Below are 18,656 nucleotides of genomic sequence, written 5' to 3' on the forward strand. Positions count from 1 at the left end.
CAGCTTGGAAGACTGGAGCTGGCACTTTATAGAATTAAATAAATACCGGAGGAGCTGGACTGAATGACTCCATATCCTAGGCTCAGCGTGTGACCAGCCCAGTGAAACATTCCCATCCTCTTGCTCTTCAGAACATGGTTCAAAATTCACCGTTTATGATTTGCGCATCATAGAAAATGAACTGAACTCAAACAGTGGCACTTATTGTTGGCTCTGCCATCAGTGAACTATCTATCTTTGAACAAATTACTACCTGATTTTGAAGCCCTTTTCCATGGAACCATTGGTCAGTGAGCATCTCTTTAGAGAGATGATCTTTAAGGATGAGTCTGTGGTAAGAGGAAGGAGCAGTTTCTATTGCTATATTGTGTTATTCCACCTGGAACAAAGGGAGAGAAAGTTTCTCCCAGTTCTCTGCTTCACTGGACTTAGTATATGCAGGCTGAAGAATGAATTGCTAAACGAAGCAGGTAGCTTCTGTGGTCACTGGTCATCAGGTTTATGGAATGTAGAAACTCACAAGTGGAAGCCTCGTTAGGAATCATCTGGGCAAACCTTTTTTTTTTTTTTAAGGGTATTATTAGTTTCTGCTTTATAACAAAGTGAATCAGTTACACATATACATCTGTTCCCATATCCCTTCCCTCTTGTGTCTCCCTCCCTCCCACCCTCCCTATCCCACCGCTCCAGGCAGTCACAAAGCACCGAGCTGATCTCTCTGTGCTATGCGGCTGCTTCCCACTATCTATCTACCTTACGTTTGGTAGTGTACATATGTCCATGCCTCTCTCTCGCTTTGTCACAGCTTACCCTTCCCCCTCCCCATATCCTCAACTCCATTCTCAAGTAGGCCTGTGTCTTTATTCCTGTTTTACCCCTAGGATCTTCATGACTTTTTTTTTTCTTAAATTCCATATATATGTGTTAGCATACGGTATTTATCTCTCTCTTTTTCTGACTTAATTCACTCTGTATAACAGACTCTAGGTCTATCCACCTCATTACAAATAGCTCAATTTCATTTCTTTTTATGGCTGAGTAATATTCCATTGTATATATGTGCCACATCTTCTTTATCCATTCATCCGATGATGGACACTTAGGTTGTTTCCATCTCCGGGCTATTCTGAATAGAGCTGCAATGAACATTTTGGTACATGTTTCTTTTTGAATTATGGTTTTCTCAGGGTATATGCCTAGTAGTGGGATTGCTGGGTCATATGGTAGTTCTATTTGTAGTTTTTTAAGGAACCTCCATACTGTTCTCCATAGTGGCTGTACCAATTCACATTCCCACCAGCAGTGCAAGAGTGTTCCCTTTTCTCCACACCCTCTCCAGCATTTATTGTTTCTAGATTTTTTGATGATGGCCATTCTGACTGGTGTGAGATGATATCTCATTGTTGTTTTGATTTGCATTTCTCTAATGATGAATGATGTTGAGCATCCTTTCATGTGTTTGTTGGCAATCTGTATATCTTCTTTGGAGAAATGTCTATTTAGGTCTTCTGCCCATTTATGGATTGGGTTGTTTGTTTTTTTGCTATTGAGCTGCATGAGCTGCTTATAAATTTTGGAGATTAATCCTTTGTCAGTTGCTTCATTTGCAAATATTTTCTCCCATTCTGAGGGTTGTCTTTCCATCTTGTTTATGGTTTCCTTTGCTGTGCAAAAGCTTTGAAGTTTCATTAGGTCCCATTTGTTTATTTTTGTTTTTATTTCCATTTCTCTAGGGGGTGGGTCCAAAAGGATCTTGCTGTGATTTATGTCATAGAGTGTTCTGCCTATGTTTTCCCCTAAGAGTTTGATAGTTACTGGCCTTACACTTAGGTCTTTAATCCATTTTGAGCTTATTTTTTTGTATGGTGTTAGCGAGTGATCTAATCTCATACTTTTACATGTCCCTGCCCAGTTTTCCCAGCACCACTTATTGAAGAGACTGTCCTTTCTCCACTGTACATTCCTGCCTCCTTTATCAAAGATAAGGTGACCATATGTGCATGGGTTTATCTCTGGGCTTTCTATCCTGTTCCATTGATCTATCTTTCTGTTTTTGTGCCAGTACCACATTGTCTTGATTACAGTAGCTTTGTAGTATAGTCTGAAGTTGGGGAGCCTGATTCCTCCAGCTCCGTTTTTCGTTCTTAAGATTGCTTTGGCTATTCGGGGTCTTTTGTTTTTCCAAACAAATTTTGAAATTTTTTGTTCTAGTTCTGTGAAAATTGCCAGTGGTAATTTGATAGGGATTGCATTGAATCTGTAGATTGCTTTGGGTAGTATAGTCATTTTCACAATATTGATTCTTCCAATCCAGGAACATGGTATATCTCTCCATCTATTTGTATCATCTTTAATTTCTTTCATCAGTGTCTTACAATTTTCTGCATACAGGTCCTTTGTCTCCTTAGGTAGGTTTATTCCTAGATATTTTATTCTTTTTGTTGCAGTGGTAAATGGGAGTGTTTTCTTGATTTCACTTTCAGATTTTTCATCATTAGTGTATAGGAATGCCAGAGATTTCTGTACATTAATTTTGTATCCTGCTACTTTACCAAATTCATTGATTAGCTCTAGTAGTTTTCTGGTAGCATCTTTAGGATGCTCTATGTATAGTATCATGTCATCTGCAAACAGTGACAGCTTTACTTCTTCTTTTCCAATTTGGATTCATTTTATTTCCTTTTCTTCTCTGATTGCTGTGGCTAAAACTTCCAAAACTATGTAGAATAAGAGTGGTGAGAGTGGGCAGCCTTGTCTTGTTCCTGATCTTAGTGGAAATGGTTTCAGTTTTTCACCATTGAGGATGATGTTGGCTGTGGGTTTGTCATATATGGCCTTTATTATGTTGAGGTAAGTTCCCTCTCTGCCTACTTTCTGCAGGGTTTTTATCATAAATGGGTGTTGAATTTTGTCGAAAGCTTTCTTTGCATCTATTGAGATGATCATATAGTTTTTCTCCTTCAATTTGTTAATATGGTGTATCACGTTGATTGATTTGCATATGTTGAAGAATCCTTGCATTCCTGGAATAAACCCCACTTGATCATTGTGTATGATCCTTTTAATGTGCTGTTGGATTCTGTTTGCTAGTATTCTGTTGAGGATTTTTGCATCTATGTTCATCAGTGATATTGGCCTGTAGTTTTCTTTCTTTGTGACATCCTTGCCTGGTTTTGGTATCAAGGTGATGGTGGCCTCGTAAAATGAGTTTGGGAGTGTTCCTCCCTCTGCTATATTTTGGAAGAGTTTGAGAAGGATAGGTTTTAGCTCTTCTCTAAATGTTTGATAGAATTTGCCTGTGAAGCCATCTGGTCCTGGGCTTTTGCTTGTTGGAAGATTTTTAATCACAGTTTCAATTTCAGTGCTTGTGATTGGTCTATTCATATTTTCTATTTCTTCCTGATTCAGTCTTGGCAGGTTGTGCATTTCTAAGAATTTGTCCATTTCTGGGCAAACCTTTGCCTGTCACAAAAATTGCCTCCACAGACCACTGAGCAGTGGCTAAGATGGTGGCTACTTCAGTACATCGGGGTAGGGCTTCTGCCTCCTTCCAAAGCAGCTCATTCTGTTCTGAGGTGCTTCTAAACATTATACCCTTTCAGTATTGAACTGAAGTTCACCACCTCTTGATTAGGGTATGCCCTCTAGAGCCGCAGAAAATAATACCTGCACCGTTCCTGAACTCTCCAATTTCTTTCAACTGCTCTTTATATCACTTAATTCCCAGACCCGTTACTTCCTTGGTCACCGTTTTCGTGCACACTTCATTTCGTTGCAATCCCTTGTGCATAATTTGCATCTAGTCCTCCTACTGTGTGAGCATCCTAGATATGTAGAAGTCTAGAGTATAAGCTCTACGAGGGAAAAGGCTGTGTTTGTTTCACCAGCAACTAGTAATGCCTGAAATGTAGGTACTCAAAAAATATTTTCTGAGTGAATGACTGACCTTTTCTTTAGTTGCCTTGTGTAGAACTCTAAGGAATGTTGAAAGTCTGCTCCTCCTAACAGGATGGGAAATTATGTCCTTTGTGTTTAATTTGAATAAAGAGAATGTCTCTTTGTCACAGGCAGAGCCAGGTTAGACTTGCTCCAAGACCAGTAACTTAAGCTATAAAATGTTAAACTACGTGGAAACATAATTACCAGAGAATAATTTAGACATCGGCAACTTTGGCTCAACATGTGTTGTACTGATGTTTTCCAGTACCTTTGTGATTCATACAATTTTCTAGCCTCTTTTGATTAACAAGAGAAAAATGTATAAATCAGCAAGAAGAAGAACTGTGGAATTTTGCCTTACTCAATGTAAGTAATCACCTGAAATCTGCAGAAGGTCGCCTCTGGCACCTGGCTACACAGCTGAATGAATAATTCACTAATTACTTTGTTGTGCACCCCTCTAAGTGATTTTGGGGGTGAGTGGGTGTTTGAGGGACTCCAGTGGAGTAAAACACAGCTGTCGAATTTTTTAACATTCACTTGAAAAGCAAAGAACACAAAAGGCCCATGATTTCACCTCAACATTTCCAGCCTCCACGGACATACTCTAGCTCGTCCTTGACCAATAGGAGACCCAGGTCTTCTCTCCACCATGGCCAAATGCGATCTATGACTTAACTCTCTGGGAAGTGCTGTTGGTCAGCAGGCACCTCCCTTTGAGGACAAGAAAACGATCTACTAGTGGGACTTATCCTTCTTCCAAAGACCACTTCCAGTTTTAGTGAGATTGAGTTGTTGTGAACATAGTTTTCTGTGGTGCTGTCTCACAGCTTGCTCTGTGTGTGTGTGTTTGTGCGTGTGTGCGTGTATGTGTAGACGTGTGTGCCTTGTTTCATTTTCTACTCTCACAGATAGCCAGGAGACTGCAGAGGGCATGGCCAATCAGTCCTCCAGTTCCTGGCAAGGAATTACAAACTGTAGGAAATCAGCTTTAAAAGCTTTTCTGGCCCCTCACATTATTATTAAGCTAAACCTAACAAGGATCTGAGTGGGGCAAAGGAGGCAGTATACTTTCTGAGGAAACTAGCCTGAAACTATTTAGAGACATAGTATCTAAAAATTCTGTTGAAAAAGAGAGTTCTCAATACCTTCTTCTCTTCCTAAAGTTTGAAATAACCCTTAATGCCAATATAATGACAGCATTTATTTCTAATAACATCTTTTTTGTCAGCCCTCTCCAACCTCAACCTTGTATATCCTCTGCCACTAGAAACCACCTCTTTTAAACTAAAAAACAAACAAACAAAAAGACTGTAAAACAAAAAGAAAAGCAAAGACTCATGATCGTATGATTCTAGTTTTTAACAAAGACCAACAGTTTATTATAGAAAAATATAAATTAAATGACTAACAACAAAATCTCTTCTTTACTTGGTGATCCTGGGCTGACTTTTCCTGAGATGACTTCTCTTTGTTTTCACTGGGAAGCAATACCTATTGAGGGACATGATTCTGTCTGTAAAAAATGATTACAATTCACAGAGAAGATTAAATTTTCACCAACAGGCTTTTCATTTTTCCTAAACTTCCTAGACCAAAACCCCACTAGACTCTACGTCTGCAACTCCCACAGAAGGATTTCACTAAGGGCTTTGGCTCTCTTCCTTCCAATTCCTGCTCTTCCTAACACTCTTGGTGGGAATTCTCCCCTGCTAAGCACCAGCAGTCTGACTCACTCTAGGGACTGGGAGTAGAATGGCCTTCATATTGTGAAGTTCAAGGCTTCTATAAAAGAAGGTCAGACAGCATAACCACAACTGGGGTTAAATAAAGGCCCAGGGGAAAAGGCAAAATAATTCTGGGGCAAACTCCCAGGTTTTACTGAGGACTTGTTGATTTTAGTTTTCTTTTCTGCTTTTATTCAGATAAAAGGTTTTGTGTAAGGTGTTTATATGTGACTTCTTGACCTTCCAAGTGATTACTGAAAAGTATGCAGCGGGAAGACTTTAATCCCAAACTGTCTACCTCTCCAGCATCAGATCTTACAATTTTTTGTACAGAGAGCAGAACATGCCATTGTAATGTTACTTACTTGTTTATAGGTCTGTCTCTCCTACTCAGCTGGAAACTTTATCAAAGGCAAGAACTCTGCCCTTTGTGTCTTTTTATCCCCAAAGCCTTGTTTAATGCCTGGTACATAGCCAATAAGTATTTGTTTAATTAATCCATGAAGGTAAATTGAAAGGATGCCATTGGCATTAATTGTTATTACTGGCAAGACCTTCTGTAGGCAGATAAATGGCTCCATGATGGCTCTGGTAACCACCCTGTCTTTTGAGACCCAGTGTTAAGCCCTTTTTCACTCTCCTTCCCAAGCATGGAGCCTGAGAAGGCTCAGTTTGATTTCCATATTTGGATCATGCTGAGTGCAGACCCCAGTTCTATAATCCATTTCCTTCTGAGGCTGTTGGCACCTGCGGAGTCAGGAAGTAACATCTGCTTCAGTGAGCTGATTACCAATGAGAAGAAAAGGGGTAAAGGCCAGCGTTAGGTGGGGTCTGGCTTAGCTTCAAAGCAGGCATAGGGCTTGTATCTTAATGAGAGCGTTTACATATTCAGGAAAGATATCTGAAGGACAAATTATCTGGTTCAAGACAAAGTGCATAATGAAATGTTGCTGATTAGATTGCTCTAAGTCAATGGCACACTGTCATGTAAAAGCTTCCCTCTCAGTTCTCATTGCTTCACTCTAGTTGGGGCCCTGGTTGCCTCAAGCCAGGATCACTACAGTGGTTCCTCATGTGATCTACCCTTGCTGATTGTCTCTGCACCAAATCCTGTTCCATAAACTAGAATGTTAATATCCCTAAAATGCCATTTTCATTTGCTTAAAAGCCTATTTTCCCCCATTCCTGGTATTCAAGTATTTCAATGAGGGTCTGGTCTTAAACCATATTTTCATTCTACCTCCTGACAGAGTTCCAAGCCAGTGCTCCATCCCACCAGCCTGATGCACTCACTCAGAGTGTTCTGATTCCTTTCTGCTATGCTTGTTGGTCCTATTAGTCTACAAATTCCTGTTTACATTGCTTCATGTCTCCAAATTCTGCCCACCTTTCCAGGTTCACTTCAAGCCTCATCTGTTCCACAAAGTCTTCTGCCATCATTCTAGTCCTCAGCAACACTTCCTTCTCTGAACACCCATAGAGCAATGGGACATTGGGAAGGGACTAATGTGTACTATATTTTAAGGATCCTTGAATTCAAACATATTCAGTGGGATAGAGCATAGTTTCTTTGAAATCTCAATGTCAGCTCATAGATTGTCCAGTGTGGACAACTCCTGTGGTGCAGAGACCAGAGACTCAGTCTAATGAGATAAAACCAATATGTCAGGATGGGATGCTCTTTCCACGTCATCCCCTTTGTCCCTTCCCATTGTTGTCACATTTAATCATAGAGTTATGTCTTGAGGATAAGTAGTATCAGCCAGAAAAAGGTTTTAGTCTTGAGAGGACTCCACTCTGAAGAATCAGAAGATCCAGGTGAAAAGAACCTGCTATTTGAGTGGTGATAACTTGAAGTGGGATGAGCGGGTTTGAACATGGGGAGTGGTGGCATAATGAAGTTGAGCTCCCCAAGGAGAAATGGGTGAAGGAGGGAAATGGATGAAGGAGGGAATCCCAAGGGAAAGGGTGTTTCCAGGCAGCCATGCAAGACAGACACAACACAGCAGAACATGGCTTGATGAGCACAACAACAATGACCACAAAAATCTGTCCTATCCTTTGGACTCTGTATGGATTTCTGGGCAACTATGAGTAAGATTGGATCATTTCTTGTGGTAGACTGATTATGTACCCATTTTCAGGAGATGTAGAAGATAAGAGCAGGAATACTCCAGCTTGTAAGAGACTAGATCTGGGGACTCTGCTACAGAGATTCTCCTAAGAAAAACAGGAGGAAGAGGTAGTGGTGATGGTGGTTGTGGAGATGAATAGAACATTGAGGGAAAATCTAGCTGATGGTTCATGCAGCCATAACAGAAGAGAAAGCTGTTTATCTAATGGCAGTTACATATATCTTGGTGGAAATGCCTAGAAGAAAATAACCTCTAAAGTGCTAGACTTAACATCTAATCCTTGCCACTTATTCCATGAGCACTCTTGGCACTTATAATGTTAGACCTTGTTTTTTAAGAATATGTTTTTCAAACATTTTTGATGACTACCCACACTAAAAAATATCTTACACAGGCTAATGTTTCACGGGGAAAAAAACCTAAACTTTACTAAGAATAAGTACAATGCATTTTGATGTTTTCTAATCTGGTAAGGTCTTTTTAATTTTAAAAAATGCTGGTCAAGACCTACTAAATTAGCTTCATGACCCACTAACAAGAAAACTATGTCAGAGCAATTAGGCATGGCTGACTTCCAAGACCATAAGACAAGAGTGAAGAGAGACTCAGCAAACCTAGTTCCAAGTATATTCTAATGGATTGTCAGGGGTGCTATTGGTATAAAATTTAAAAGGCTTCTTATACCCCTTAAACTATATCCTTTATTGTTTAACCCTTAAGGCAAACTCCTTAAGAAACCACACAAGGATGGAAGGACTGCTTTAGGGACATGGGGAATAACCTAGAATCTGAGAGTCTACATCTCATTCCACGGTGGTCCTTGGAGGGAGAAAAGATGTTCACAGCAGTCCAAACCTCACTCTCTGAAGGCAGGACCATGTCTTTCTATCCCCTTCAGTACCCAATATGGTGCTTTTCATGAAGAAAGTATACAATAAAATGTTGGATCACACATTTTGAGACTAATAAATTCTAGAACAGTGGCTTTCAACTTTTGAAGGGTATTCTTCCTTTTGATAAAAGTGCTCACATTTCTGACCATATACCCCCAGATTCTGATCCTAAACTTTCTCTAACTTACCACTCCATTGTTGATTACTTGAAAATTAGTAGAAGAGGAAATGAGCATTTGTGAAAAACCATTAAGCTTCAAGCACATAGTGTAGTTAACCTCATTTAAATTGTTTAGCAATTTTATGAGATACATACTATTTCCCCCATTTTAGATGAAGCAATTGGAACCCCATGGGGTTAAGAGATTTGATCAAGAACTCAGAGCTAGGATATTCCAGGACCAGGGTTTGAACCCACACCTAGATAATTCTGAAGCCTACATTCTTCTCATGCCTTCAGAATAGATCATACATGGAAGTCTGGCCTTTGGGGCCTTGGTGGAATGAATACTGATCTGGGTACAAGTGTTAGCTCTCTTAAAACTCTCCCTGTGGCCTGGGCACATTGTTCAACCCTTCTGAGTCTTGGTTTTTCCATTTATAAAATGAGGATCATGCCCTCCTCATAATAGAACCACTGTGAAGATTAAATGAGATGATGTATATGATTGTAAATGGTGGATGGTTGTATAAATATGAGATGCCACATAGTGCCTTGGCTTCCTATAAGGAGTGAGGGTAAATGTGATAACTTTTATAAATCACCTGGCATCCTGCCTGAAAAAATGATATATGCTCGATGAATTTTCCTTTCCTTTTCTTCTTCTTTAAGGGGTATATTACAAATCTACACTGAAATAATCCAATAAAACCATACAGGTAAATGCTAGACTGGCAAGATCCAGGGCAAACATGCCAAGTGGTCCTACCGGGAAGGCAGGGGCCGGAGCTTGAGAGCCCAACCTTAACAGATACACGCTCACGGATAGCTTCTACTTTAGAATCCTGTCTACAGATTACAGGAGTGGGAGCCAATTGGTGAAGGTTTAAATTCAGGTTGCCAAGGAGCAGTTTCAGAAGGGGCCTCTTTGCTTTTGGAAAATAAATAGAAAAACTGGCTCAAGCAGCATGTCCATCTCTGTCTGTCTTGGATAACCCCAGCATACATGTTAGCTTGAATGGGAAAGATCAAGGGAATAGGAGATAGTTTCGTTTTTATTCAATTAAGGGTCATGAATGATACTTAACTGTTTTCTAGTATCAGTAGGTGTGATCAAATGGTCTCCAAGTTCTCTAAGTGCCTCAGCTCTCCCTCACTATCAGAGTATACTATAGTATATTACAGATTTCACAACTAGGCTCTCCTGGTTGCCTGAAAATCAGAGGACCAAGGGAACAAAGACATGCTCTTCCAAATCCTCTTTCTTCTCCAGCATTTCTGCCATAGCTGCTGGATTTCCAAGCTAACCACTTATAAGTCACATTCTTTTTTCCTGTCACTTCCTCTCAAGTTCATTCATGGGCATCTTCCTCTATTTATGCACTTTGTCCCCCAGTTCAGAGGGAAGCTCTGCTTGAGAGTGTTGCTGAAGAGAATTCCTAGCCCTAACTCACAGGAAACAGAATAGAAGGAATTTTGCTCAAGTCACTGCCAAGGGCCAATTTCAAGATGAAGTATAGAGAATATTTTTCTGGTGTCAAAGGACTTGGAAACTCTGCCACTGACTTGGAAACTCTGCCACTGAAAAGATCATGGGCAAGGCTAAGAAGATTTTAATATATCTCTCAGGGCTGTGAGAATCAATTGAGCTACTAGAAGTAAACATGCCTTGTAATATATAAAACATTTTACGAATTCAGGAGAGTTTTTGTGTCAGAGGCTAGAGAGCCCAGGACTCACCCCTCCCCTTTTCTATGTTCAGACTGACAAGGAGTAAGTGTAAAGATAATAAACTAAAGAGAACCGAGTATAGACTTTGCAACTGGCAGAGAAAACACCCAACATTCCTCAAAATGCAGGCGCTGGTAATATTTAAATATTAGAGAACACAGTTTGGACCTGAGGCCAACATGGAATTGTTCTAATACTCTCCTGAATCCAGGCCATAGGATTTATTTGACTGGCTGACTCAGACTGTGGAACGGGCTCCAAATCTGCTTACACAATCAGCTGTGGACCTGGAAGCAGAAAGGAGCTGTGAGCTACAGTGCTGAGAGATTCTGCCCACTGCTATGACATGGGTTCTAACCAGTCAGCTCACTTTTCCTCCTATAGGGAGGAGGGAATTAGGTGAGTGAGGGAAGTTCCCCAAGAATCCCCAAGGGAAGAGAGGGCAGAATGCCAATGGAAATGTAGGAGGTGAGGTGGGGAATAAACATTCTCTCTTTTTCAACATTTCCTATAGGGGCCAATGGGATCATAAATCATATTTTCCCATATAAAGCAAAAAAAAAATTAATTTAGGGAACTGACTTCCCTGTTGGCATTTTGGTCTTTCAATTACCCTCCCTAGATTTGGTTCACTGTGGGAACTGTATTGTAAGTAAAAGCACAAGGTCAGGATAAAGGGTGATAAAGATCAAGAAACTCTTAATGGGTGGATTAAAGGGAAGGGAAGAAACATTTAGGTTGTTTTGATGAGTTATGTTTACCCAATATATCCACTTGCAGAAACAAGATTCACTAAGAGCTATTACAAAGTCTTATTCTTAAAATTCATGTAGGAAAAATAATTTGTTATGGCCTTAAATTTAATAGCCATAACCCCTTTTCCCACTGAAACAATTGTTTTTGTAACACAGATTTTCTCAGGGGGACAATAACCATATTATAGAAGACAGACCATATTTTGTTCATCAAATATCTGGCATGTGTTAGACACCATGAGGGATTTAGAATTAAACAAGACATGGTTTATGCTCTAAATAGCCAATAGGAGAGACAATGGAAAAATCAATAATAAAATAACAGGAGCTAAATGTATAGAGCTATAACTCAAATTGGAATGGGGTAAGTGCTCAGAGTGGGGTCCATAGTTATAGTAAGTAATAGGGTGATTACTAGCTTGGGGCACAGGGACAGGAAGGACTTTGGGAAGGACAGAGAAACTCAGGAAGGACTTCAGGGAGGAGGTAGCACTTGAGCTGAGTCTTTAAAAGGTGGGTATTATTTAGACATATAAAGATGATGGATAAGACATAATAGGCAAAGGGAGTAATGAGAGAGGCACTGGGTGGCGTGCAAAATTAGAAAGAGAGAGTAGTTCCCATTGACTAGATTATGGGGCTCACCAAGGGGCACATGAGAAATAGAAAGCTCAGTAGAGGACACATAGAGAACCCTTCATGCCAAGCAAGGGATTTTGGACTCTGCTCTCCATTGGCAGTAGGGCTTTGTAACAAACCCAGGAGCAAATTACAGGATCTCTTGCATGTTTGGTATGTGTAAACCTTGGCTTTCCCTCCAAAGGTTTGGAGGTGGAGGGAAGCCCTTTGGTAGGCTGTCATAATTGTCCAGGCAGGAGTTATGTTTGCCTGAGCTAGGATGGTGGCTGTGAGAATTGCAAGGAGAGAATGAATGGGAAACGTGCTACTCAGAAAGAACTGATGGGATTTGATATACTTGATGTCACCCCAGTAAATGCCATGACCCATTTACTTTAACAGAGATGCCCCTCAGCAATGTAATTTGTAAATCATTTTTATCAAGAATAAATATAGGGCTTCCCTGGTGGCGCAGTGGTTGAGAGTCCGCCTGCTGATGCAGGGGACACGGGTTCATGCCCCGGTCTGGGAAGATCCCACATGCCGCGGAGCGGCTGGGCCCGTGAGCCATGGCCGCTGAGCCTGTGCGTCTGGAGCCTGTGCTCTGCAACGGGAGAGGCCACAGCAGTGAGAGACCCGCATACCGCAAAAAAAAAAAAAAGAATAAATATAAAATTATTTAGGTAAATACATGTTGGCTTCAACCCATTAATTTTCCAGCCCTGTTTATTGTGCTGCCCCATTTTCTGAGTTAGGTGACACTTGCCCAGGAGTTTGAAACCTGTTTCTCCAACTCCCAAGCTGTCCCTTTTTTATTCCTTTCACATATAGGCTGCCTGTACCATTTCCTTTGCCCAAAGGGTTCCATAGCTATAACATAGTTTGAAAATCACTAACTAATCCAAACTTCATAGATGAAGGAATGAACTGAAATTACATCACGATTTCTGAACTCCAGGTCAGATCACAAAGAAATAGATAATAAATCCCCTTTCCATATTCTGAATTCTCAATTTCTCTTTCAGTGTTGTAACTCCCACTGTGTCATTATTATTCTCTTTTTCATCCTGGCATAATATTAACATCAGAGCTGGTTATAGATTTATCAGTATTCAGATGTGGGAAAATCAATCATTTACAAAAAGAATGCCAGCATCTAGATGGAGAGCCACAGAGCCACTACTGTGGAAAAGAAGTAGAAATTCTTGCCTGCATGTTCTTTGTGTTGTTTAATTATTGGTGTGCAGTACCCTTTTACTCAAATAGCTAGTATTCCATTAACAACTCACATTATAGATTCAGGTAATTATAAATTCCTGTTTGTGGCTGGAAAGTTTGTTTTTTTTTAAACAAAATAACTATAACTCACTAATCCTCATGGGAGGTTGTAGGCATAATCAAAAGATAATTTAGAAATCCAAAAATGGTATGACGGGTCAAAGAGAAAAAAGCTAAGTAAAATGTATTATCCTTTTAATAAACTCATACTCCCTGAAGAAATCTGAAAAAAATGCTAATAATATTACGCAAATTATTAAATTTCTAAAGAGGATTAATGGAATGCAGCTTTGGCAAAATTTAGCTGCATTCTTTTGGTAATGCCTTACATCTGTGATGACTCTATTGTGTGCTTTCTCCCCCTCTCCTCACACTGCACTAGGGCTTCTCAAAATCTAATGCGCACACAGCAGAGTATCTTGTCCAAATGCAGATTCTAATTCAGTAGGTCTAGATTGAGCCTTGGATTCAGGTGATGCTGCTGGTCCTGGGACTATACTTTAAATAACAAGGCTGTAAATACTTCACTGCCCTGACTCTATGGAGTCTGGTTACCTTCATAGGATTTCCTACGTCCATGCCGCAAACAATTGTTTCTCAAACAGTGCTTCCTGAAATTCTAGGGCATAGTGGATATTGCTGAGGGGATAAGGATAGGGTCCAGAAATAGACTCAACAAATATGGCTGGGACACTGTACCACTCTGCTACAGAAGTTTCATTTTTATGGGCTTGACATACAGGTTTTGTTTGAAGAAAAAACTCCAATGATTAAAAAGGAAAAAAAAAAAAAAGCAGAAGTAGAGACACAGATGTAGAGAACAAACATGTGGACACCAAGGGGGGAAAGCAGGGGCAGGGAGGTGGTGGTGGTGGGATGAATTGGGAGATTGGGATTGACATATATACACTAATATGTATAAAATAGATAACTAATAAGAACCTGCTGTATAAAAAAATACATAAAATTAAATTTTTTAAAAAAGGGAAAAAAAACCCTGGAAATGATGGTTCTAGACTTTTCCATCTTCTCTTCTCTTCAAGGAAAGCTGAGAACTTACAGTGTGCCAGGCCCATGCAAAGGGATTGCCCAAGGTCACACATTTGAGAAGCAGTGGAGGAGGCAGGGGGGATCCCAGAACTGTCTTATTTTGTCTAAGCCTGGGCTACTGCACATGCATCATGCTTCCCTCCTGTCCTGCTTTTATGCTGTGTCTTAGCCTCAAGGGGTTTAGTGCTCTGCTTTCTCTGGTGAGACCTAAATATTATGAAAAACCATTCAGTATTTGGACATACAGAAGCAAGTCTCTGGTACAAAACACAATAGACAGAGAAAATAGGAGCCCAAGAGATCTCAGAAGACCCTTAACTTTCCTGAGTTGGTTAGTGAGCACAGATGAGTAGTGTAACTCTGATTTGCAAATATAAAGGGGCTGAAAGAATTGAGTCAATTAGTGGCTGGCCCATCTGGACCAACAGAGACCAGAATGTATTTTGATAACTGGAAATGTTGTAGATGAGTAAAATGTGAAGGCATTTTGATTTTCAATTACTTATTATAATATTTATATCCTTTCTCCTTAGTCTTCTCTCTTAATACTATTAAGTCGATATAGGCAAATAGAGATTACTCTCTCTTCCTGGGAATACTTTAGTGAAAAGTAGTACATTTAAAGACTAAAATTAAGCTGTCAATTCATTCCATTTCTCTGGTACCCCAAAACTGGGGATGTGGAGGCTTGGCAATTTGATACTACTGCCCCCTAGTGTGAGTTGTGAGAATTGAAGGCATAACAAACTACTAGATCAGGGATCAGCAAACTACAGTCCATGGCCCACAAGCTAAGAATGTTTTTTATATTTTTAAACAGTTGTACAAAATAATCAAAGAATGTGTGACAGAGACAACATATGTCCTCGATAGCCTAAAGTATTTATTGTTTGTCTGTTTATAGAAAAAAGAATGCTGATTTCTGCTCCATTCGATTTGAAACAAAAACACACAAATCTCAGCAAGTAGGATTAGATGGGAGTTTCCTCAACCTTATATACTGCATCTACAAAAAACCTACGACTAACATCATACCTACTGGTGAAAGTCTGGATGTTTACCCTACCATCTAAGATCAGAAAAAGAGCATGAATGTCCACACTCCCTGCTTCTATTCATCATTGTATCAGAAGTTCCTGTCAGTTAAATAAGGTAAGAAAAAAATTAAAGGCACCCAGGTTGTAAAAGAAGAAGTGAAACTGTGTTTATATATTATTCGCAGATGACATTATAATCTAAATAGAAAATCCTATGGAATCTACCAAAAAACTACAACAAGTGAGTTTAGCACATTTACAGTTCACATGTACATTACATTTACAATATATATATTACACATATATAAACGTTAATTGTAGGTCAATATATTAGCAACCTGGAAATTTAATTAGCAAGTGGAAATTTAATTTTAACATTTTAAATAACATCAAAATGTGAAATACTTAGGGATCCACTTCAAAAATATAAAACATAGCAGAAGGAAATTCAAGAAGACCTACATAAATGGAGAGATATATTGTGTTCATGAAACATAGGAATCAAAATTGTTAAAATGTCAGTTTTACCTAAATCAGTGTATAGGTTCAGTGGAATCCAAACAAATTCCAACAAGCTCTTTTGGACAACCTGATAAGCTGATTATGAATTTATATGGAAATGCAAAGGGCCTAGAATAGGCAAAACATTATTTTAAAAGGACAAAGTTGGATAAATTATACTACCTGTATAGTAGTATAATTCTTAAAAACAAGCACACAAACAAACACCCATGAAGGCAAACCAGGGGAAGTAATGACCTTCACTGAGCTTTACAATTGTGAGGATAAATTGAAATATGTTTATTAGGTCTGATACTGCATTTTAAGACACACACTACAATCATAAAGATGGGTGATATGTCTAGATATAATACCATTTTAGAAACTATTGAAGTAACTAGTAGTATTAAGGAGACCCAATAACTATATTAAAAATATAAAGGGTCATCATAAAAGGAGAGATATATGACTTATTCTGTGTAGCTTCCGAGAGAAGAGCCTGAAGATAAAGGAGGCAGAGATAGACTTGGGCTGAGAACAAGGGAGAACTTGCTAAAATGAAATGGGGCTGCTTTGTGGGGTGGTGAGCTCACCATGGCTGGAGGTTCAAGCAGATGTTGGAAACTACTTGTCATGTCTGATCTGTTGAAGCTAGATCAGTGTTTCTCAAAGTGTAATCTGAGGTCTACTTGCACAGAGAAGTTGTTAAAAATTTAGATTCTTGGGTCCCATCCCAGATCATAAATTTGAACTTCTGGGGATGGGATCTGGGAATCTGCACTTTAACAACATCCACAGATAATTTTTATGTTCATTAAATTTATAAAATGCTCTTCAAGATGACTGACAGGGATCCTTCTGAATTTAATGAATCTCTGATTCTCTCTTTCCTTCCCTGAAGGTCTCCTTTTGTTCACTTTTTTGGGTCAATATGATAGTCTTCCTATAATTTGCAATTATTTCTGAGTCCCAAACAACTTCATGGCAAACGAAACTTTGGGAAATGTTAAATAGTGGGATGACTCAATGTGTTGTCATGCATGTGATTATTATGGTAAAGCAAAAAGACTGCATACTGATTGCTGTCTCTAATGCCAGGATTTCAGCAATCTGTGGGACCAACTGTAGCCCAGCACACAGAAAGAAACACCAAAGGAATGGCCTCACCACAAGAGACATTATGGCCATGACATAGACTACCTTGGGCTGTTGACCCAGCTTATTTTCAAAGTCACAACTCCTGCTTAGAGAAGTGTGCAAATGAGATCACCAAATATAGTTCATGAACTTGGGGTTATATCCATAAAAAGAGTAACATTTAAAATTTTCAAGTTAAAAAAGAAACAAACAATTGCCACCTGAAATCCAAATATGGTTTCATGGCAGGAAGAAGCATACCATTTAGCTACATTACACATACAATTACACTCCCTGTAATCATTATTTAAACTATCTCCACTCTCATCATTCCTGGGTATGCAACAGCCACAAAAAGGATAGGCGCTCTCCCACAAAAAATGGGGGACAACTTTGCCACTCAATTTTATATGCAGTTTAATTAGTAGATGTATACACATTTACCATTATTGCAACTCTGGATGAATTGGTTCATTTTTTCATTATGATAAAATATTTTTATCTCTGGTAATATTCTGTCTTGAAGTCAACTTTCATATTAATATGGCTTACACATATTCTGCAGATGGTATATTTTTTTTCATCCTTTAACTTTCAACTTGTGTCTTTATATTTAAAGTACCTCTCCTCTAAACAGGATATAGTTGGGTCTTATTTGTTGTTGTTCTTCCCAGTCTGATAATCTTTGCCTTTTAATTGGAGTGTTTAATCCATTCACATTTCATCTAATTATTGATATAATTGGGTTTAAGTCTATTATCTTTCTAGCTATTTTTGCCTCTTCTGTTCTTTGTTTCCTTTTTCCTGTGTTATTTTTTGTGATAATCAATGAATTTTTAGTATTTTATTCAATATTCTCCTCTGTTGGCTTTTTTTCCTATACTTTATATCTTTTCTTGGGAATTACAATACACATCCTTAACCTAGCACAGTCTATGTTGAATTAATATTGTACTACTTGCAACAGTACAATTCCTTTTATACCCTGGCCCTTTGCTGTGCTATTGTTATCAAATATTTTACTGCTACATCTGTTATAACACTCCACGATAAATTGTTTATCAGCTGACCTATAGAGATTTTTTTTAAAAAGGGAAAGTAGTATTTTATAATTACCCACATATTTACCATTATTATTACTCATACTTTCTTCTTAGAGATCTGAATTTCCAACTTATATCATTTCCCCTTTAAATAACTTCTAGCATTTTAGATTAAAATTTTTTTTAATTTACACATTTAGAATCTTTAGCACTTTTTTGTGGTCAGTTCTGCAGGTGCAAATGTTCTCAGCTTTTATCTGCCTAAAAATGTCTTTATTTCACTTTAATTTTTAAAGATATTTCCCTAGATATAAAATTCTAGATGATGAGTTTTAAAAGATGTCCTTCCATCATCTTCTGGCTTTCACTGCTTCTGAAGTCAGCAGTTATTGTAATCATTGTCCCCTATATTTAATGTGTCTTTTTCCCTGACTGTGCTAAGATTTTTTTCTTTATCTCTGGTTTTCAGCAGTTTGTCTATGATGTTCCAAGATGTGGTTATCTTAGTGTTTATTGTGCTGTGGTTCTTAATATTTATCCACTGGGATTCATTCAACATCTTTGATCCATGGGATGCTAAATTTATTTTTAATCAACTTTAAAAATATTGAACTATTAAAAGAATATTGAACCATTATTTCTTGAAGTATTT

The 18,656-nt window shown here is 38.7% G+C and overlaps 1 long non-coding RNA gene across 1 annotated transcript in view; it reads left to right on the forward strand.

Moving 5' to 3' along the window:
• The first annotated feature begins 15,097 nt into the window (after positions 1–15,097).
• Positions 15,098–18,656, forward strand: part of LOC308622194 — a 207,851-nt gene continuing 204,292 nt past the window's right edge. The window contains exon 1 of the long non-coding RNA XR_014016577.1: positions 15,098–15,438. This is a non-coding gene — a long non-coding RNA (uncharacterized lncRNA). The remainder of the gene's footprint in view (positions 15,439–18,656) is intronic.

This window comes from Mesoplodon bidens (genome assembly GCF_964165515.1).
Source record: "Mesoplodon bidens genome assembly, chromosome: 9".
Lineage (NCBI taxonomy): Eukaryota > Metazoa > Chordata > Mammalia > Artiodactyla > Ziphiidae > Mesoplodon > Mesoplodon bidens.